The sequence below is a fragment of the Ruditapes philippinarum genome, unplaced genomic scaffold (genome assembly GCF_026571515.1).
Source record: "Ruditapes philippinarum isolate M1 unplaced genomic scaffold, ASM2657151v2 ctg9835_1_1_1_1, whole genome shotgun sequence".
NCBI lineage: Eukaryota > Metazoa > Mollusca > Bivalvia > Venerida > Veneridae > Ruditapes > Ruditapes philippinarum.
The window spans coordinates 53,770-78,874 of record NW_026857049.1 but is presented as its reverse complement, the minus strand read 5'-3'; the positions used below and the strand labels follow the sequence as shown (position 1 = coordinate 78,874).

Genomic DNA, 25,105 nt, shown 5'->3' with positions numbered 1-25,105 from the left:
CAAAAGAATATTGATATGTATGACAAATATCATTTTAACACAGACAAAACTAATACAATGAGACATCAGGCCCCTCATGGTTTTCAAGATCATGGCAATTTTGACATTTCAGCAGTAAAATAGGTTAAAGGAACTCAACTGAGGTCTAATAACCTAAAATAGTAAAATTTTAAATTCTTTCACTATTCAAATGGAACTCTTTAAATGGAAAACTATGTAATAGATAATATGTAACCAACTTGGTACTTAATTGATTATCAATTTTTTTAAGCAGGTTTTGGGTCAATTTGAGTAAAAAGCATTGCAAAGCTTTTCATTTTGAGGTCAATTTGCACAATAAAATTTATTTTCTCTGAGAAGTCGAGTGAGAAAATGATCTTAAATTTTGCAAACAATTTTTATGTCCAGACCTACAAACAGTCATACAAAAATCTTGAAAAAATATTTTTGGTCCCTTCATGTCAAAAAACCTCAGTGGAGTCCCTTAAAGTTTATCATGTTATGAATGAATAATTTACAGATGATATGGTAATGAGCATGATTTTTGCAGTAGGCTTTTTGGTTTAATGCTTTCTGTGGCAGTGAAGACTCTCTTCATATATCTTTACTCTTGTAGGATAACATTCTTTTTTACTGGCATTTTGTTTCATTTGCTTGAGAAAAAAAATCATTTATTTTATTTACCTTTGTAAAAAGGCTGCTTCATATATATGTATGGTGGTGTGAGTTTTAAAAAGAAAAAGTATATGTTGTTTCATACATGTAAATGGTAGTTGAAGTTTTTCGCAAAAATTTTGTTTTACAAATTTCTTATATATCAAATCATGGTAATGAATGACACTTCCTCCGAAACCTAAATCCACCACTACCAACACTGTCTCGAGGGGATAAGATATAAATATAATTGCGAATAGTATATATACTCGACCTCTAAAATCATCAGTGCCAGGACGACACACGACTGCTATGTGTGAGTGTAGTTGACGGTGGTTCGAAAAATCAATTCCAATAATTAATCGATAGTAGCGATTGTTATAACCTATATATCTCTCGGTAAAGTCTCATATCACACCCTGGTTACTGGCACTAAGGTGAGATTTTTTTTTATATTCAACAACAAGAATAGCAAACATCACAATACCAATTCACATAAACTGGATGCATCTCTCTTGATCGTTTATAGGACTAACCTCTCTATACTATAAAATCCATATAAAAGAGCACTGTGAAACTCTATGTATATAATAAATATTACACCCTGATTAGTCACTATGATACACAATACTGTACTCTCAGCCCCATGGGTTCTTCCCTCCAGGGTCTAAGGAATCTGTAAAATAAATACAATAACAGAAATATTAAAATGCTTGTAACTTTTTCTTTTTTATTAAAGACATAATAGGAGTATTTGTGGTCAAAATTTTTATATTTTTCTGTCGTAAAAAGTCGAGTTTTACGGAGGAAACAGCGACATTTTCTGTCGACATAGTAGACATAATTATGCCTTATTTAGGTAGCCGATGTTTTCATATATACCTTGTGAGCATTAAGCCTCGACATTTTATGGCGGGAAAGGTATCTTTACAAAATTATCTTATGCAGTTTGTCATTAACAAAATACTTAACGGTAACGTATCACATTCTCCTAAAACCATAGCTGTAATTGTAGTTTTTTTTTACAGATAAATGTTTTCGATAAAAATCGTTATGTGCATATATTCAATATTTTGACTTTATTCAAAACCCCATATTTGTGACCCATAAGCATAAACTTGGTTTAATCATATGATCAAAAAATTTAAACCATTCATTTCTTGGAAATATCCGAAAGGCTTTTGATAATATTTTAACGATCATAATATTGTCTTTTGGCAAATTTGCGAACATCTTATTTTATACAGCAACACTTTTGATTTTTAATATGATGATGACACAATTTCATAAACAGGCGAAAGAAGGAAAATGCATTATTTTTGACAAAATTGCAAAACTTGGACAACTTGAATTTAAAGCATTCTACTGCAAAGTTTAAAGAGTTACACAGTATGATTTATCTTCTCATTTCACTTTTGAAATACTATTTTTATCTGTCTTTATATATGATCAGATGTTTTAAGCTCTGATATTGTTGTAAGTCAAAGGCAATAACTCTACAATAACTCTACAAATAGTGAATAAATCCACACGCAAACACCAAGATGCACAACATGCTGACGAATATTCTTGTAAAGTTTCATGACTCTAAGTCAAATACTTTTTGAGCTACTTGCGACATAAAATGAGAACGGACGGATGAACGGACTGACGGACGGACAAGGGGAAATCTAAATCTCCACCCTATATTGGTAGTACAAAAAACGGAGAACAAAAATGATAAAGGCAAATGAGTATGGTTCAACTGCATGGTAAAGGGTTCCATTGTAAAAATACATGTATACAAACATGTTTAAATACATTTTTATACCAGTCTTTACTGGCATTTTACAAGACAACTTACATCCAGATTAAGTCCTCATACTAACACTGATCACCCGAAAATTAAAAAAAAAAATGGATTCATCCAACTTTGAATATGGAACAGTATGTAAAGCTTAAGGGTTTTAAAATAAAGATACAAAATTTGAGCTAAAACAGTATACAGCCTGGTAAGACCACACAGAGGGCCACACAGAGGGCTTGGATGCAGACTTGCCTGGCTCTAAATTGATGGCAAAGACTGAAAATTCCACTGCCAGTACTGAATATATAAATTAAGAATTAAAAGCTTTCATCATACAGAACGGAGATTTTCACTTAACTTGGAAACACACTTCATAAAGACAATGTATGCTTTATATGTATAAAATATAATCTTCAATCGTGATTTAAGTCCTTAAATTTTATTATTTTTTTTTTTTTTTTTTGTAATTAAGTTCTTATTTCATGTTAATGGATTTTGAAATCCTAATTTCACAGACTGAAGAGACACTTACATTACTTTCCTATCTCTGTAGATTCAGTTGGTCCACGGCTTGAATGGCTCCAAAATTCTCATTCTTGATCAGCTTCATAACATCATCATTAGGTAGGTCTATCCTATATCCTAAAGTTGAAATATCCCCATCAAAACACATTGTCATGTGACTGAAAGACACACCCCTGTTATATTTCTATTCATGTTTTGAGTAATTAACAAATGATTGACTAGATTTTTTTTCAACTTTTAATTACATTTTATCAGTCTATACAATGTATATTGTAATTGGTGAACACTAAATCATCTCTTGTATGCCTTCAATGACATAATTTTATGAATATTTTAACAGATATTTTATCCGAATTATTGTCAGGGTTTTTTTAAGTTGTAAAAAGTATGTTACAATTAACTATATCTATCATAATTATCTTATTACATACATTTATAAAAGTTCATCTAATTAGTGTAAAGAATCTTATAAACCTTTGCACAATGCTCGGTTTATGGGAAATGCTATAAAGCAAGCATTTGGTGAACTTCATAACAATACAGGAACAAGTTCAATGTTACCATTTTGAAATAACATAATTGTAAGACTTTTTTTATCACATAAAATTTTTAAAGCAAGAACTCTCCTGCAAAATTTATGGGTAATATATAGAAATATGATGCAAACTAATTAAAGTACTGAATGACACTATCATAACGTTATTATGGACACAGCAAAAAGACAAAACTGCATAGATGCATCTATTAAAAACAGAGAGTATGCATATTTTTAAGGAAGGGAGATGTTGCAGAAAATGCATCTATTTATAGATGGGAGATTGGCAGGAAAATGCATCTATTTATAAACAGGAGAATGTTGGGACAATGCATCTTTTTATAAATGGAAAAAATTTGGGAGAGAATGCGTCTTTTTACTGATGAGAGAATGGTGGGAAAGAATGCATCTTTTTATAGATTGGAGAATGTTTTGACAATGTATATTTTTATAAATGGGAGAATGTTAGAAAAATGCATCTATTTATAGTTTTATGGGAAGGAGAATGTTGGGAAAATGCATCTATTTATAGTTTTATGGGAAGGAGAATGTTGGGAAAATGCATCTATTAATAGGTGCGAAATGTATACATTTCTAAATGGGGTGTGATTGGGGGTATGCATCTATTTATAGATAGGAAAATGATGGGAGTATGCGTCTATTTATAAGTGGATAAATGATGGGGGAAATTACTTTTTGAAGATGGGAAAATGTTGGGGGAATGGATCTATTTACATGTATATATTTTATAGAAAGATGGGAGAATGTATATCTGAATACAAATAGGGGCAGCTGTTCATATCCTTGCTATTTTGGCACCAGAGCAAAACCATTGCTCTTTAAGGTCAGTAAAGGCCTCAACAGACGGTAGGATTTTGAAGTTCAACACCAATTAAAACTAAGATGTACAGGAAAATCTTAATGTGTGAAGGCTACTATTTCTTGAATTCGGAAACCTTAAGTCTAGATGTAAGGGATAGGACATGTTCTATTTTGGAAATCTTGTCGTACAGATTTCTACAGACCTCCCACAATGACAAGTAACAGATAACCAAATTATCTCCTGATAATGGCTTTAATTAATGAATTTCCAGAACAATGAGGTAAAAAAAGGTAAACATAGTAGTAAGATGGGGTAAAAATGATGTTGAAAAACTCTTCGGGAGACCCAAAGTTGTGTTATGTTGGAATCCCAAATTATTACGAAAATGATTATGTCACGGTATTGAACTGCGTTCTCTAATTAGGGGAGGGGAGGTAGTTTATAGGCAGCCGGATAGCTTAGTCAGTAGAGCCGCAGTACGGTATTCCGAGGGCCACAGGTTTGAGTCTCGGTCAGGCTTCACATTAAAAAAATTTTTTTAAACAGAGGTGTTTCAATCATTACTCATGGCGAAAAAGGTATTTAGTGAGTAAAGTATGTAAGGGATCAATGTTAAGGGATCCTGTTTAGGGAAATCTCCTACATGATTCCTACAGTGTATAATTACCGTCTGAATGTAAGTGTTGTATTGCTTTGAAAATTGTACATCTTATCTCCAATTAGTGCTGTACAACTAAATCCTACCGTCTGTTGAGGCCTTAAGGGAACTAAGGGAACTTACCCCCACCCCACCCACCACACACCCCCAACATTGTCCTTCTGGTAGATTGGCGTGTCTTGGTTACAACTGACTATTGCAATTTGATAACATGAATCAATTACTGGTGCAAAAATTATACTCCTTTTGAAATACTTTGAAAATACATTGCTTTTCCAACATCTATAATTTGTCATTTATATGTGCAGATGTTTATTTAATGTACAGTCAATTGCCCTTAAAATCCCTGTTATCAATAGGTTGATATATTAACAGTCCCTTCATTATATCCCTTAGAATAAACAAAATAATTTGAACTGCATAAAGTTAATCAGTCAGCAATGTTTCATTGGGTTAACCCCTCGTTTTCAAGGAATTTAATGGGCTTTTTTATGAACTACATTTTCTTACATTAAGTGATTTACTAAAAATACCGGAAAAGACAGCATTAATATCAATCATACAAATTACACAAAAAGTGATGATTGCTTTTGCCGTCAAGTGTGTAAGTCTGCGAATCTTGGAATAGAGAATGTATCACACACAGTGAGAGATATTTCATTCTTAAAATAGTATAATTATATTTTTCTTTAAAAAATATATGTTTTAATACATTCTATATAATTTAAATAGAGAGAAATATACAGATAATTAAGCCATACATTTACCATGTATTTTAAGAATACATTGACACATTTTTTTTTAAAAATCTAAGGGACATTATTCAATTAACTTTCATAACAACAATTAGGAAGAGGATGGGAGTTATTTCCCTTTCATTTCATTCAAAACCAAAAGAGGAAGTAAAAATAGCCAAATTTCCACCTACTTGCAGATCGAAAGAAAAAGTAACCGTTTTTCTAGATTATCTCTATGAAATACCATTAAATACAACAATCAAAGTAAGTTTAAAACTTTAATTTTATCCATACAGCTTCACATTTATATAAAATGAATTATTTAAGAAAGCAGTTCATGCAATATTTCAGACATTGTCTTTAATTTTAGTGTCTCCCTTTATCAATCTGTAACAAAAATACATATTAATTTTTTTTTAAATCAATTCTCTATTCTTATTAGATAGAAATATACATAATAATTTTATATACTATTTTGTAATTTTTACAATATATTATGATGTTACATATATCATAATTTCCACATAACTTAAGTCAAAATGAAAAGAGATATTTTCTCTTGATTATTTCTATAAAATACTATGAAATTCAACATTCTAAGTTAGGTTTAAAGTTTTATATACACAATTTCACATTCATATTGGATGAAATTAATTATGTAAGAAATTGTAACATGAATATTTGAAGAGTGTATTTTTTTAGTGTTTCTCTTTTTTACAAATATTTGAATTAAAACCTAATAATATAATTGAAAAAAAAATACCACAAAAAAAAAAATAGAAAAAAAGAATGCAATATTTTTTTATCAATTGATATCTACCCTGGCAACTTATTAATCATATGTTTCATAACGTCTAGGTTTGCTCTTCCGTTCTGTTCTGCTCTATAGAATGTAGGACAAATAAGTAACAAGCAAATGTATGTTAAAAAAATTGATTTGGTAGCTGACTGAAACAATTTTCTCTTTAACTAAACAATGGTAGGATACTACGTCATCGCGCACCTGCTGAATGCTCCCACTTGGACCATTTTTTCGTCGACTCGAAGGTAAAATACAATTTCATTATAAGTAAACGTAAGAGTATTAAACAATCATGTAGCGCACCAAAGAATGGCTATAGTACTTGAGATAATTGTAAAAAAAGTGTATAGATTTATTGCCTGGTTTAGGTCTGAAAACGGGATAAGTGTTTTTCTCTGAATGCTCCTACGCGGACTTTTCCCGAAACATATAAGAAATAATTTGAAAACATTCTTGAAAATTATTTTTAACGTACCGGAACATAAACCGAGTCATGTTTACCCATTATTCTAGATTATTTTCAAATATTTCTATTCAGAAGTCAGTTTTTCTTAATTCTTTTTATAAAAATGGAAAATGCTCCCACTCGGACTCAATTTCAGAGATGCTCCCACTCGGACCTAAATATATATAAATTTTGAAAGCACATTGCTGTGTTAAGTTTTTTATTATTTTTTTCAAAATATATTTATATTCAAGTTCATTTATTCATATAATCAGTTAGAATTCAATGAAACAGCATTTCAAAAATACGATACTAATTTTTAGATCACTAAAGTTGTGACATATTTTATCATAACAGTCTTATGAGAGGACCAGTTATCGGCCTAAGAATAAAAAATAGGTTCTGTAAAAAAATCGTTAAATAGAGTCGCTGAAATAAGAAACAAATTGATTATACATTTTAAAAGTGTAATAACGTTTTGTTTTGCAGAAAGTATTTGTGTTTGTGACCAGTATGGGAAACGGTATAAACCACATTGCGCCGTAAGGAAGCACATGGCAGGACATCTTGGCACGGCATAGCTGGAGCAAATATTTTTAGATACCAACAGTGGATATATCTCAGTGAGGAGGAATACTCAAGAAAACACACGAATAATAGCTCCTTGAAGTAATTGACTTTTGTTCAGTTTTAGCGTTAATTTTTGGACAATGTGTCATAAAGGATCAATTTATCTGAAACTTCACTGAAGGATAGATTACAAAAAAGTTAAATACCGCAAACAAGAATAACAACTCTCCAGTTTTGGAGTTATTATTCTTTGTTTTCACTATGATTAGTTTGCAAGGACCATACCTCTAAAGGTATTTGAGATATAAACTTGAAACTTTATATTGAACATGTTTTATAGAAGTGAATAGCAGAGCATAAGGACCAGAAGTGTTCACTTAATGCTTCTTTGTTGTTTTTTCATTGTTTTTTTTCATGGGAGTGTTATTTTTGTCATGATTTATTATGTCTAGACTATAACTTTTCATTAATTTTTGTCATTACTTGGAATTTTTCATGTATATGTAAAGGTTACTTCCCCTATGAAATATATTTTCGGCGGGGGATTTTACTGTCTGTGATTCCTTCTTGTATAATTGTTATTATTTGATCGTCATTTAAATATCCTGAAATCAATTTTCTATGGTTTTATATCATGATTATAATGCTCAAATGAAGATTTATCAATATTATATGTTCCAAAAATATTATTTTTAAAGATAATACCGAATTTACATTTCATAAAGGGAGGTAAATAGAAATATATTTTCTATAAAGTGTAAGTTGAATTCTTCAATAAGAAATGAATGCATACATCTTTGTTATCTAATTTATCTAATGTTGTTAGTTTAGGTAAAAAATACGTACACAGGATAACTTTCATAAATAAAATTGTCAAAGATGTCAATGATTGTGATGCATGCTTTATGTGCCATGGTATGGCAGTACATTGACTTTTTAACCAGTTCATGACAAAAATGATTTACATGTTGTTCTTTAATAAACTATTCAAACCAACCGATAGATACTGACTTTTTTATGTTCATACACGTACCATTATGTTGTTTTCGAATCTAAGTCACAAGTTTAACATACACCAAATCATTTGGTTCTAAATTATTAACAAGATATTAAAGTCAGCAATTATTGAATACATGCAGGCCTCTAATATGTGTACGAGTCCAACAGTATCTTAATCCAGTATGGTACTAAACAATGTATAATGACTTCTTTATAAAACACCACCATTTTTAAACATCTCAACAAAACTTTTTTCTTCAGATCCAAACTGCCCATTTAAAGTCTTATAGTCCTAGTTCTGTTGTTGGCAATAATTTTGAATCATCCCTTCGGATCCAACACAAGCCAAGTGCACCTTTTTGTAAAGTGATCCTGTCAGTTGAAACTTTGCCATGGCACCTTGTTCCTGCCCAACGACGTCATTCTTCTGAATCAAGGAAGTGATCTCTGTAAAAAGAAGGAAAAGTTTATGTCGCCAAACATATTAGTTATTGACAAAATGGTGTAAAAATTGTGAAAATAATCCATAAAAGCTTAACACAGCAATGCTCTTTCAAAATGTATATATTTTATGTTCGTGAAGTTAGCCAGACAGCCGGAACAGCCGGAGCAGCCGGAACTCATTTTTGTCAACTCAGGCTGTTTCGGTTACTCCGGCTAGCCGGAATCCGGTTCCGGCTATACAGGCTGACCAGAGATGATACGGTAAAACCAGTGCAAAAGACCATTGGCTAATTCCATAATGTAATGTCAAATTACTTATCACAACGATCTCCGGCCATTACGGCTAGTCAGAAAAACAGAAAATCAAGGCTACATAAGATAAAAAACCGACAGCAGAATGAAAAATATATGTAACGTGCACTGTGTGTCCGGGTGTCCGCGGGTATAGGTGTGTCCGTCGGGAATACTCTGGTATTTTGCCGACGGGGGGCCGAAAATCGTACTATACAGCTCATATCGGGCCAATTCCGGCTGGCCCCTTTGGGGACCAGACTCAATTCCGCAGAACCGCATATGGTGGGATGGTTAGGGGGTCTGACCGGGTGTCTGCGGGTATAGGTGTGTCCGTAGGGAATACTCTGGTATTTTGCCGACGGTGAGCCGAAAATCGTACTATACAGCTCATATCTGGCCAATTCCGGCTGGCCCCTGTGGGGACCAGACTCAATTCCGCAGAACCGCATATGGTGGGATGGTTAGGGGGTCTGACCGGGTGTCCGCGGGTATAGGTGTGTTCGTCAGGAATACTCTGGTATTTTGCCGACGGTGAGCCGAAAATCGTACAATACAGCTCATATCTGGCCAATTCCGGCCGGCCCCTGTGGAGACCAAACTCAATTCCGCAAAACGGCATATGGTGGGATGGTTAGGGGGTCTGACCGGGTGTCCGCGGGTATAGGTGTGTCCGTCGGGAATACTCTGGTATCCTGCCTCCTTATGTACTAATATTTATGTTTTTTCCTTTTATCATTTTCGTTATATTGTGAAATATTTGACCTTGATTAAATAGAAATTTCCTTAAAGTTATAATACCGTTGAACGATGATATTTTACCCTACAACTTAGTTTTCAGAAATCATCACCTAAATCATAAGTATATCCCTATTAATGATGAACTGCTATACAATTTTAATCTTATTTCGCCGAAACACTCGGATGCAACTTGATATAATATCGCCAGTTTTTGAAATCCTCGCCATTTGTAAATTCTCTCGGGCCCGATCGGTTTCATTCGGAATTAACTCATTTGCATACGGAAAAGTTCGGAAATGCTATAATTAGAAACAAGTTCGGAAATGCTTTAATTAGAAACGTCAACAAACTTGCGACCTCGATTTTAGGAGATATAATATAAATGACGTATTCAATTTTATGTTTTGTAATTTATAAACGATATGAAAAGCTATTTATTAGCTAAGGAATGTAGCTTATATCCTCGTAACGCGTTACGAAACAATCGGTAAAAGAACAAAGTCTGAGACTCTCACTAGATCTACAGTAAACAAGAAGATGGAGCTTTGGTCATGTCTATATGTCGTACGGTTGCTGTGGTTATTTGAAATAGGTAAATAACAGCCGTTCTTTATGATCGGTTCGTACCAGAAATAAAACGAACCAATTGCCAAGCTTCCATCGTAGTGCAATTGCCAAGCTTCCATCGTAGTAATATGGCATACAGTAGTGTGCGTCATGTAAATATTTTGAAACACAGACACTTGGGGTTTTGTGCTCAATCTGTATAGATGTTGAAATATGATTTTTTTTTCAAAACGGCTTATATTAAGTTTATTGATATATCTGATCAGTACATGTGCTGGGATTGACAAATATGCATTTTATTTGGATTTTAAAGGCGTTTTGAGCTCCAAACCCCCAAGTGTCTGTGTTATAAAATTATAATGAAAAGAAAGATAATTTGGCAATCTGGTGTCTAATAACCTGTATAGGGTGTCACCAGATTAAATATCCAGACAACTGCATGCAAAAGCCAATACATAGTTAACATCTACAGACTCAACCGATTGATATATGATAATGTATAATCATACTTCAATTTAATAAGCAAACAAAAATGGAAAAAGGGCCAAGTTAAAGTTCTGATGCCTATAATTTTGAAAATGATCACTGAAGACCTGATTTTATGTAAGTCTTTTGTAAAAGTGCACAGTATGGAGAATAATGTACTAATGAGAATTTTATTCCAATACAAACACTGTGCAACCTATGTAAATATTATTCTGTTAACAATGAACAGTTGCATTCCACTGAAAATAAGATTGCCAAGAATTAAATCCCAATTTCTGGTAAGAGTCATGTACACCGGTACGGCATAAAACCATAAATTTCACCACTTTGTTCAAATATTGAATTCTGCTAAAGCTGGTGCTAGGTGGGCAAGGAAGGTAACTTGCACTTTCCAACAGGCTCACCAAATAGAGCCTGCAACAGTTTCAATTTTGTCATTTTGGGCTTTCTTCAGGAATTCTTTATTTCTCTATTTTCTGATGTCAAATGTACCTTTTTAAAATTCAAATAAGATCACAGATTGTAACAATGTTTTACAAATACCTTTCAATGTTAATTTACACTCCACTTCTCTTAGCACGTTTCAGGACACATTTTGGAATGTTGTTAAAATAACAAAAACACAGATAAATTGAAACATGTATTTGAACATTGGCAGTAAAACAACAATAAAATATTTTCAAATGAACAGCATATCTTCTTTTTCTTACTCTTAAAATTGTACACCAGTGACTTCTTTACAGTTATAGTTTTATTTTTTATTCAATCCATGCTGTCTTAACAGGAAGAGAAAGTGTGAAGATGGCCAATATTGTAGAAGGAAATGAATACTATCTTAATTCCAACCAAATTTATGAACTTGAGCTAACCACTAATGGGTTTCTGGTGATGAAGGATATTATGCTTAAGCCATTGTGACCTTAGACCTTATTAACTCCAAACTAATGCTTAATTACTAATCTAAGCAATGCCCCCAGAAATGTTCAAAACCTTGGGACAATGAGTTTACATGTCACTGAGACATTGAACTTATAATCAAATGAGCCCTTCTTCAAAACTAATGGCAATCAGAATTTTTCCTTCTGAATTACATAAACTATACCTTACAATGTTACACATATTTAAAGGAAGTTAAACTTTATGCCATCTTGAGCTTTAAATCTAATTACCTCAAAATCAGTAGGTGCCATTATTTGGGGAAGGGCAATATTCCTACCAAGCCTTAAAACTTACGCTTACGCCTAAAATATTGTTTGTTCCCCACTCCCACGACCTACCTACAAATAGCACAGCTACCTAAAATATCTTATTGCCCAGGATTTGTTTACTAAAATGAAATCAGAGTGTCAATGAGAATGACATCTTTTTATCTGTCTCGTGATTTTTTAATTGTAAATATACAAATGTTGGGATATTTGTTGATTGAAACTGAAAATATGGTTCTAAATTTTCAAGTAAAACAGATGCTTTCATGCATTCACAATTTGTTTGAACTACATATAATTTTAATGAAAAATAAAACAACAACAAACATTTTGAATAACTAGAAATGTGTCCATAGGACACGGGTCCCCCCTACACGCCACTGTTCTGTCAATCTTATGACTCTAGGTCAAATATTTTTTGAAAACTAAAACTCTTTTACTAAGTAAAGGGCAAGAACCTTACAAATACTGAATAAATTCACAAGTAAACCCCAAGGTGCGTAAGTACACATGCTGACCAACATTCTTTTAAACATTCAGGCCTACAAGTTAAATACTTTTTGAGCTATGCATGAACAAGTTGAAAATTGTAAATTTATACTACTGTAAGTCAAGGGCAATAACTCTAACAAAACTGAAAAAAATCCACATGAAAGTCCCAGGTTCATAGCTTCACAGTGATGTAAATCATTATTCCTGTAATTTAGTGACGTTGATCATTATTCCTGTAAAGTTGGTTGATTCTAACTCAAGCACTCAAGGAACAAATAACAACATAATGAAACAGTTTTTACTAAGTCAAGGGAAATAACTTTACAAATACTGGATAAATCCACAAGCCAAACCCCAGGTGCAAAACTAAATATGCTGAGCAACCTTCCCGTAAGGTTTAATGACTCTATGTCAAATCCTTTTTGAGTTACATGTGACACAAGTTGAAAATTGCAAAATTTTACCAAGTCAAGGGCAATTACTCTAAAAATCCTAAATAAATCCAGACGAAAATACCCAGATGTGCAACTATACATGCTGATCAACATTCCTGTAAAGTTTCATGACTCTAGGTCAAATACTTTTTGAGTTACATGCGACACAAGTTGAAAATTGCAAAATTTTACTTAGTCAAGGGCAATAACTCTAAAAATACTAAATCCAGACGAAAATATCCAGGTGCGCAACTGCACATGCTGATCAACATTCTTGTAAAGTTTCATTACTCTAGGTCAAATACTTCTTGAGTAACATGCGACACAAGTTGAAAATTGCAAAAATTTACTAATTCAAGGGCAATAACTCTAAAAATACTAAACATATCCAGATGAAATACCCAGGTGAACAACTTCATGACTCTAGGTGAAATACGGACGGACGAACAAGGGTAAATCTAAATGGCCGCCACTAAAGTGGGGGCACAAAAATACATATTTTATCAGCCCACCTAATCTAAACTTGAATGGGATGAGGGAGTAAATACAAAGATAATTTTAAGGCTTGCCTTGTTTGATTGAACAAGGATTCTACATAAAATGCCGCTATGTCATTGGTCTAATAAACTAGATTGGACTACAAACAATTCATTGACTATTAACAACTAGATCTCCGCGAGTCGGATGTGTTGCCTTGTGAACAATATAGTTTAGGAGAAATGGCCAAGACAAAAATGAAATATGAAAATTAACAAAGGGCAATAAGATTAAAGCCACTAATAGCAAATAACAGGACTACAGATAAGCTTTTGAGTTAAGTTGGTATTTACCCCTGGACTTGACAACAGAAACAAAATTGGGTATCATTGAAAAATTTATTTATTTGTGTAGATTAACCTTAATTAGATAATGAAGTATGCTTGTTTTAGCTCAAATAAATTTCTCACAACATTCTTTAAGCTTCTGGCTTGATTCCTCTGGCTTGATAAATTAACTTAAAATGTTTTGCAAGACTGCACTGAAATATTAGATTTTTTTCGTCATTTCCTCGAAATTGACCTCAGTCTGGGTCACAATGTAATTATCTCTTCAAAGTATAAGCTTTTCCGTAAAAAATCGATATTTATATATTAAACCGGTCTACAACGGTCGAATTTGTTTGGCCGTTTTCGCCTGGTGAATTAGGGTCCGAGATATTGGAATCAAAACAAATTGGGGACTGAGCCTTTGATTTGCTTTTTTATTACTCAAAGATTTTATTTTAATTGCGTAAATTGGTCAAAATTATTGGGTAATTACGCAGATACCCTGCTTATCTGTAGCTCTGAAATAACAAGCAAAGCCAAAATTTAGACATTTAACATTGAAGGTCAAGGTCAATTATGAATGAAGGCCAAGGTTAGTCATGTCTTCTTAAAGATCTTGTTGCAAGGGTTTTGGTGACCAAGTGTGTAGACAATACACCAAGAACTTTAAAAGTTATAAACAAGGTTCAAGTTTGCAGAAGGCAACAGCAGCAACCTTCTTTTTTTTTCTTTTTTTTCTTTTTTTAAAGAAAAGCTGAGCTAAAGTGAATAATCCTTCAATTGATAAGTGCAATAAAGGTGCCAATTAATTTATACATAATGGTTGTAGGTCCATTTGCGTTAACATATAAAGATGCTGTAAACATTGAACATTCTATAATCAATAGACATATGAGCTTTGAATTAATCAGGACATATACTCCTTTCCAGTTAGGAAAATAAATCCTTTTAAAAATTTCACTCCAAACTGCTAGCATATCTTAACAAAGATAGACATATCTCCCTTGCAGAATTAATGGCTCCAACATTGGAGCCATTGGCTTCAACTTTTTTGATTGGCCAATCTGGTGGTGCAAACTAAAATTGATCCAGGGGGAACCCTGTCAATATTAATTTCTTTTATTGTACCGGATGAGAACATACCTGCAGTTGAGATACTATGTCATATTATTCAGAACACCAGCCAGATCTTTCAGACTGTGTGCATCTTGTTTCCTTTGCAGCCATGGTTTGTTCTGGGCCATGATTGTACTAGGTATTGATATATTCCATCATCTGAAAACAGAATCCATTCATGCTCAATAACTATATGAATGATGCAGACACTAAAAGATATTATTCCCTGAAATAAAATATCAAGACAAATAAGCATGCATTAAAAAATGGCAAAGAAGTCAGCCTTCAACAAGTTTTATGAAACATTACTAAGCATTTCACATTTATTTTACATATAAAATGCTTACCATAAACCTATGAAGTATTCCACATTATGCATCAAAACATCTTGCATGCATTAATTTTCTTGCAACAAATGACAATTATGTAATGCTATCTAGAATTTTATCTAAATATTTCTTGAGCAACAGAATAATCATATAAAAATATCAAACATTCAAACAAAATCAAATATATAATAATTGTTTACTTACCATGAATAGTTTATAGTTCGTAGCAGTTTTATAACTAAACCAGAAATGAATTGTTGTGGAATTCCTTTTCATTTTAGCGAAAAATATTCTACATAAGAATTGTATATATTCAGTCTTCACCAAGTTTTACTATAGGACATGAATCTGCCCTTGTTATTAACAACAAATACAGCAGTATTGCATGCAGTGATTACACCAGTCTGTTAAAAATTCTTAGTTTAAAAGGGATAGAACTTAAAAAAATATTGCATTCACAGTCATTGAATTTAAGATTTTGAGTTCACTGGCCCCAATTCCAGTTTTGAATTTATTCTACTATATATTTAAGTTATTTAACTTCATTTTCTTAAAATTTACACTGGCCCAAACTAATTTTCACTGGCCATGGGCCACCGGGCTAGTGCTAAATTCAATGACTGCTTTCATAATAACACGTATGCTCCCCTGTTTAACAATTACACGTTGTCCTGATAAGCAAGTCTTTCAAGTTTCATGTTGATACATTTCAAAATATTTAAATAATGCAATTGTATGCTGACATAGCAATCTGACATAGAATGTTATATCTTTGAAAAAAAAGCTAGAAATTAGTAATTCATGATGTTTGATTGTAACTAAGAAAGTATACTCCACTTTTGAGGAAACTGTAACTATTTTGTTGTATGGTCTGAGAATTGACTACATAACAGAATCCTTTCCAAAAACCATATATATATTTTTTCACAAGTGGATTTCAGACCTATAATGACCCTCTATTATTTTTTCACCTCAGTGAACAATTACCTATAATAATATTATGGAGTCATACAAATATCAAACTCATCATTTAAGATGACACCAAAATCTTTCAATTGGACCAAAATTAACCATGCAATGCATGTTTTTTTTTCTTCTTCTAATACAGTATTATATGCCACTTAAAAAATGTCATTATTGTTTAATATTTAAATCATATGAATATCTGATCATGATATATATGGATCACATGTTGACATGTATATATCCATTAATTGGTTCAATAAACTAATAAAAAACATGAATTCAGCAGTATTTAAGCTTAATCAGTTTTTATATGAATTATATAAGTTATGCAAGTATATAGTTATAGCAATTTTGAAAGGTATTGGGTAGATTATAACCTGTCACTTTCGACAAAAATGGTGTACTTACTCTCCTCTGCATATGCACTGAAGTCTAGGTCATCTTTGATGTCCCTGGTATTGCAACACATGATGATGATGAAATTGATTTATTTCTGTAATTGAAAATATAGCATACTAGTTCCATGGCCTAAAATCTTGACTATTCAAACCAATTCCAATACATGAATTGCTGCACTGCTTATTAGGAAGAACAACATATCTTATGCAATAGACCTCTGCAAAGAAATCCAGAATCTCTACTCAAAGAATAGGAACAGTTCCATCTGGCTGGGCGGGGATGCCAACCTTCCAGATATAGATTGGTCAACAGACAACATCCGGGGCCACCAGTATTCCGTTCCCATTAACCAGACCTTCATTGACACATTTAATGACATTGGTAGCGAACAGATAGTAAATTTTCCTACACGTAACGACAACACACTTGACATTTTCTGCACAAACAGACCAACCTTGGTGGAAAGATGCTCTCCCATCCCTGGCATAAGTGACCATGACATTGTGACTGTGGACTCTGATATTGTTCCCAGACGCCAGAAACCAGTCCAACGTCGTATTTACTTATGGAAAAAAGCTAATATACCGGCCATGAACGAAGATCTCAACAACTTCTCCCAACATTTTATACAGGAACACAACTCGAGCACCCCAATTAACTCCCTGTGGACCATCTTCAAGAAGAAGTGCTCAGACACCATCGATGAGTTTGTGCCATCTAAACTGACATCCACAAGATTCAATCAACCCTGGTGTAATCGACTGATAAGGCGTCTAGCTAGAAAGAAGATAAGAGCCTACAGGAAAGCCAGAAAATCAAAGAACGGACAGACTGGGACACTTACAGAAGCATCCAGAAACAGAATCAACAAAAGTGCCGAGAAACCAGGAACGAGTATGTTAGGAACATGGTCAGTGAGCCTGGTACCAATAACAAAAAGCTCTACTCGTACGTCAAAAGCATGAAGAGTGACAGCTCAGGCGTTGCACCACTCAAGAAAGATGGCATCAGCCATTCCGACCCATGTGCCAAAGCAGAGATACTCAACGCCCAATTCTCCTCCGTCTTTACCGAAGAAGATGTTGAGAGTCTACCGAACATGGGCCCTAACATTCAAGAAACAGCCCCTCCACTGCAGATCCATGAGAAGGGTGTCAAGAAGCTCCTGGAGAATCTCAACCTACACACGGCCTCTGGACTAGACCAGATCTCATCCAGATGTCTGAGGGAACTGCCTTCAGCCATATCACCAATGCTGACACTCATATTCCAAGCTTCACACGATCAGAGCCAAGTACCAGATGACTGGAAGGGCGCACTAGTCACACCACTATTCAAGAAGGGAGACAAGAGTAAGCCTTCAAACTATCGCACAGTCTCGCTGACATCCATCTGTTGCAAGATTATGGAGCACATTGTCCATAGCCACGTGATCAGTTTCCTCGATCATAACAACATCCTCTTCGATATGCAACATGGCTTTCGGAAGAAGAGATCATGCGAGACGCAACTGATCACCACAGTCCAGGACCTTGCAACGGTACTAAACAACAAACAGCAGATCGACGCCATCTTACTAGACTTCTCCAAGGCGTTTGACAAGGTCCCCCATCGATGTCTCTCGGCCAAGCTTCACCACTATGGAATCACAGGCAAAACTCTGGGTTGGATCAACAGCTTCCTCTCACACCGTCAACAACAAGTAGTACTCGACGGGAAGACATCCTCTCCAGCACCAGTCACATCAGGCGTCCCGCAAGGCACAGTCCTAGGGCCTCTCTTGTTTCTAGTCTACATTAACGACTTGCCGGGCAGGGTCTCCTCCACAGCACGCCTCTTCGCAGATGACTGCCTACTATATAGGACCATCAGCTCTGAGGAAGACAGCATTGCACTACAACAGGATCTTGACCGCCTACAAGAGTGGGAGCAAAACTGGTTGATGATGTTTAATCCCGACAAGTGTGAGATGATTCGCATTACCAACAAGCGGAAAGTGATAACTTGGTCCTATGCCATCCATGGCCAAACACTAAAGCAGACGAACAAGGCAAAGTATCTGGGTGTCACACTTGACAATACGCTTTCCTGGAACAGCCATATTGACGCTACTGCAAAGAAGGCGAACACCACCACTGCCTTTCTACGCAGAAACTTATCACACTGTCCACAGAACATCAAGGCGACATGTTACAAACACTGGTTAGACCTCAGCTCGAGTATGCTTCGTCAGTATGGGACCCACACACCAAGGCCAACATCAGTAAGCTCGAGAACTGCCAACAAAGAGCAGCCAGGTTCTGGACAGGTGATTATCGTCACACCAGCAGCGTTACTGCAATGATGGAAGCTCTAAGCTGGGACACTCTAGAAGCCCGCCGTCAGCAAACCAAAGCAGTGATGATGTACAGAGTCATTAACAGCCTGGTGGATATCCGAGCCCATCACAAACTGATCCCTGCTGGAGTACACACCCGAGGCCATGCCAACAGGTACCTACAACCCTTTACCTGTGTCAACTCATACAAGTATTCGTTCTTTCCTTCTCGGATCCGACTTTGGAACAGCCTACCAGAAGTCGTGATGACAGCTCCGTCCCTAGAGGTCTTCAAGACGAGGATGGGTGCGCTGCACGAGTAACTCTGGAGCATGGTGTTTTTAACCTGTTTTTAGCTGCACTTGATGTTCCCTTCACTCATGTAAATAGTCACAATTGTGCGACGATGCTCCAGAGGGGCCCAGCACATTACCCGGAAGAAGAAGGGTTGTCATTAAGGTACATCAAACTTGTGAATTTGCTACTCCTGAACATTACATGGCAGTTGCTGAATTACAAATAGAGAAGAGTTTTTATAAAAAAAAAGTTAATAGTTAATAAATATATAGGGATATATCACCATTAGAGTGAGTTATTGATTCCAAAATCAAAATATGACAATGTTGCACAATTTTGAAACTGAAAATTACCCACATACTGCTATGTCAAAATTCTGTTTAAAGACTATGAATTAAATTAAAACATTTTCATTAACATTTAGTCAATATATCAATGCAGTGCACCCGAGTGATAAAGTTTTGTTAAATAACCACCTTTACGTATTCAGAATTTTTCACGTGCTTCGGCATACATTTTTGTCCCGCCATTTTATCAAATCCTTCTGTTTTTACGTCGTTTTTCTAAAAAGGATATCATGTTTATGCTTCGCTTTAGTGAAATAAATTAAAACAGATTCATATTCCCATGAACAAAAATATTTATAGAACAGACATAAATTCACAGAATTTAAATTCGGTTGCTTTATACCTGACATAGTAATATCTTTCTTGCATTTATTTACATTTTGTCGGCTTTCTGTTGACCGCATAACGGAAGGAAGTAAAAAATATTCATACACTGAAGTAGACCTCACCTGAAAGATCGGGCAATTTTGGCGTTTTTTAATGAAAGTTACATTTCTTTTATCACTTTATTTTCGGTCCTTGTTAGAAAAAATATATATAAGCGACATATTTCAAATACACGTAATATTTCATGGAACTATGAACAATCGCGTAAGTTCTTTTAATTTTTTACAATTTGGCGGATATACATTTCGTATGGTTACCCGACTGTCGTAAGCGTGATAATAACTATTAATTGTTAGAACGGGTACCAAGTAAACTAACATGGTGGAGATGTAGACACGCTGCTGCGGAAAATTTTCTTTTCAAATGATTTTAACTTATTCACGGTAAGATCAGATGTATTGATTAAAATTTATACACTGGTACTTTGTTCAAGTTCTTTATCCCACAAATAAACAAACCGATCGGCCATGTTGTACGATGACATACCATTTACAAATAATTAACTTTCGTTTTCATTCATCAAAATGTAAACAAAAACAAGAGGTTCTCACATGGCCTGTAAAAACGATTTTATTAATTCTATTTTATTTCTTTGAAATATTTATGCAACTTTATGATTATAATATAGCTTTGAAGGTAAGTTACCCTGTCCTTTATATTGTATTATAAAAATATTTCTCAAACTCATGAAGCATGAAATGACATGAATGAAAGTGCATATGCAAGTAACTCGATATGGTGTACTGATGTGCTCAAAATTAATGAAATTTAATGTGGATATATTATTCATGGAATTTATTTCAATTGTTGTGTCATTGTATTTATTAATTTGAAAATATACCCTTATTTGAATTTTACAATTTATGAATGAAGCTGTTATATTAATTTATGTTCAGGTACTTGTGTACTGTAACACAAATGTTGACAAAATATTGTGCAGTACATGCAATCCTTTCCTATCATGATGGTTATAAACTTATATTATTGCCTTTATACACAATAAGCACCTGTAAATTGGTCTCAAATTAACTTTTGTTTACTATTTTTAAACATTAATTTTGCATAACATCCAAATAAATGAGCAAATTTAACTTGCAACTTTATTTTAAGTTTAAAAATGGCCAAAAATTATTAATATTTATTTCAGATTTTAATTGCCTTCAAGATGTATTTGAAAGGGATAGTTAATATTTTTTATACAAATTTGCAGAGCAACACGTTTGAGAAAATTAAAATTCCTTGGGAGGAGAATCAACCACCAGTGGACAGAATCAGACGGCTCTCTAAATTGGTAAAAAGGCACCGTGCTTTCTGTTTCTTCTGGAAAAGACGGAAATCCTGATGCAGTATATGAGGTGCTATATGAAGGCGAAGACGCGTCATATGAAGTAGATTCTTTGATCAAAGACTATAATGAAGGCACCTTAACTTTCATAGATTTGTAATGGTATACTTTATTTCTCTTCCAATTTATATTATACCATGTACTGTATGTTTTTATATTTAAAAATAAAATTGTATTTAAAAAATATTTAAATGTTCATTATGCATAATATCTTTTAAATATTAATATCATATTACAACAGCTTTGAATGTAATTAATACTATATAATAATTTACAGTTTCTGAATTGATGCTTTTTATGTTTAATTAATTTTGCAAGAAGGTCATGTTTCAATTCATTTTAATGAATTATTACAAGAAGGAATATTATCCTGCTTATCTTATGGATTATTGCAGTAATTTTTTTTTATCAGTAACCCATGTCCATAATAGTACACCATACTTAACCTTGCACTACTTTTGTGTACATGCTATGTAAACATTGGACTTAGATAATGCTGTGTTTACTGGCCTTATTGGAATATAAATTTTCACTTGATAAATAATTTTTTCAGGTAATGGAGATTCAGTGTCACTAAAATAGATGTTACTTTAAAAGTTTTCATTCATCATATCACATATTCATCATAGGAAGGAACTTTATTTTGACATACAAGTTACATGTGCTGCAAACTGATTCAGGTAAGGCTTTTGTTTTTATTTTAATTTTCTTTTTCTTTTTAGGCAATGTAACAGCTTCTTTATAGGTAAAGGATTAATGCCTCAACAGTTTCCTTTTCAAATGTACCTCAGAATACTTCAGTTGAAAGTTTTAATTTTTGACCTAAAATTTTCAACAAAACAATATGGCTGACATTTGATGCACCTTAAGAATTATCTAATGTTTTCAGCACAATAATGGGTATTGTCCATAATTATTTTTCAAATCGTGAAATGCTGAAATATTACTGCGAAAATGATTCAAATGAGACAAAAATATTGATGTTTGTGCGATTTTCTAGACAACATTTTATTTTTTCTAAAATTGTAAAGGATTAGGCTCAGCCGATCTTTTATTTAACCTGTTAACAATTTATTGGTACAAAAATAACAGTGAACGAAAACTTGATACACAGACGTGGATCTGCAAGCTTAATTTCTTTATCAGAAGTCAAAACCATCCTAAAAATTATAACACAATATCTGTGTTTATATATTCTTCAGAAATTTGTTTAGCTCTAATCAGATTATATATTATAACATACTTTAATATTGTATTTGCAGGTTATAAAGTCATGTTCATAAAGTATTTAAGCAATGCTAAGAATATCCCCAATTGAGACCAACCCTGAAATACGACCACTTTGGTTCAGTCACGATGTTTGTCTTAATTGAGGGTTTTTACCTTAGTTTATCTCCATCCCACCCCCTTTCTGTCCTCTAAATAACATCGTTTCAATTCTTCTTAATTCTAAAAAAATCGATTTTGTATTCTTGATTTTTCCTTTTTAGTTTTTTCATGGTGCTCTTCACTTAGACGAAATTGTAACAAACCACATAAAAATAGTTATTGAAAGATTACACAAATAACAAAGTACACGTTTAATATATGCCTGTAATGATTTTTATTGATCATATTTAAAAAAATGTAAATTAGCAATTAAAAATAGGAAAGAAGCTTAACAAGATCAGCTTAAAATAAATAGAATAACATCGTACATTTATCTGATTTCATTTTAAAAATTTGTAACTTCATTTTATAGCAAGACTCGTTATCATTGATATACTTTATCTAAACATATACTGACTGTTTATTGTCAACAACCCCCCCCCCCCCCTCCAGAATCTAATAAATAACAAGCCTTTGTATTTACAGACATTTCCCATTTCAGTTGGATGTCTTGATAGTAAAAAAAACACAGAAAAATATGTTTTACCACAATAAATAGGATCAGCATGCTATATAATTGTATAAAAATGATCATGAACTCGTGCAGTTGAAATCGTGAATTCATGAAGTTGAAGTTGTGAATTCCTGAAGTTTAAATCGTATTTTTCGTGATTTCCGTATGTTGAAAACGTTAACTCACGAAGTTTAACTCGTGAATTAATGAAGATATAATCGGGAATTCATGTAGTTGAAATGTCCCCACTGGTCTTTCGTTTATGGGTTTCTGTTGAACTGCACCTTGGGATCATAAGAGAATGGGGTCAGCCGGAAATGGCAAGATATGAGCTGAAATGACCATGTATTGTACGATTTTCGACTCAAAATCGGCAAAATTCCAGAGTAATCCTGACGGACACACCTATACCCGCGAACACACGGTCAGCCCCATAAAAACCCAACTATATGGCATTCTGTGGAATTGGTTCTGGATATCACAGGGGACATTTAAGGAAAATGTTAAAATATGAGCTAAAATGATCATTTATATTTTGATATTTGGCTAAACGTAGCAAAATACCAGAGTATTTCTGGCAGACACAAATAAACCAGCGAACACACGGTCCCCCTAACCATCCAAATATATGAGATTCTGCGACACTGAGACTGGACCTCACAGGGGTCAGCCGAAATAGACAAGATATGAGTTGAAATGACCATTTATATCACGATCTTCGGTTCCACGTCGGCAAAATGTCACAGCATTCCCGACGAACACACCTTTGCCAGCGGCCACACGGTTAAACTCCTTAACCTTCCCACCATATTGGATTCTGTGCAATTGAGGCTGGGCCTCACAGGGGTCAGCCGGAATGCCCAGGTATGAGTTGAAATGACCATGTATAGTACGATTTTCGGCTCAACGTCGGCAAAATACCAAAGTATTCCCGACCGACATACAGTTGCCAGCGGACACACGGTCAGACCCTAACCATCCCACCATATGGGGGTTCTGGGCATTTGAGGCTGAACCTCACAGGGGTCAGTTGGAAATGACCAGAATTGATTTGAAATGACAATGTATTGCACGATTTTCGGCTCAACGTCGGCAAAATACCAAAGTATTCCCGACCAACACACCTTTGCCAGCGGCCACACGGTTAAACTCCATAACCTTCCCACCATATAGGGTTCTGTGCTATTGAGGCCGGGCCCCACAGGGGTCAGCCGGAATTGGCCAGATATGAGTTGAAATGACCATGTATTGCACGATTTTCGGCTCAACGTCGGCAAAATACCAAAGTATTCCCGACGGACACACCTATGCCAGCGGTCACACGGTCAGACCCCTAAACATCCAAACAATATAGGGGTTCTGTGCAATTGAGGCTGAGCCTCACAGAGGGCAGTCGTAATTGGCCAGATATTAATTGAAATGACGATGTATGGTACGATTTTCGGCTCAACGTCGGCAAAATACCAAAGTATTCCTGACGGGCACACCTTTGCCAGCGGACACACGCCTATACTCCCTAACCACCCCACCATATGGGGTTCTGTGCAATTGAGGCTGAGCCTCACAGGGGTTAGCCGGAAATGGCCAGATATGTGTTGAAATGACCATGTATAGTACGATCTTCGGCTCAACGTCGACAAAATGATACAGCATTCCCGACGGCGAACCTTTGCCAGCGGTCCCGCTGTCACAACTTGCACGACACAAATATTCATAAAAT

At 34.3% G+C, this 25,105-nt stretch overlaps 1 long non-coding RNA gene across 1 annotated transcript; it reads left to right on the top strand.

The window, feature by feature from the left end:
* The first annotated feature begins 20,385 nt into the window (after positions 1-20,385).
* Positions 20,386-22,387, top strand: LOC132748620 (uncharacterized). The gene is made up of 3 exons (XR_009628293.1): positions 20,386-20,541; positions 21,369-21,605; positions 22,057-22,387. It is a non-coding gene; the product is annotated as an uncharacterized LOC132748620 (long non-coding RNA).
* Positions 22,388-25,105: the final 2,718 nt, after the last annotated feature.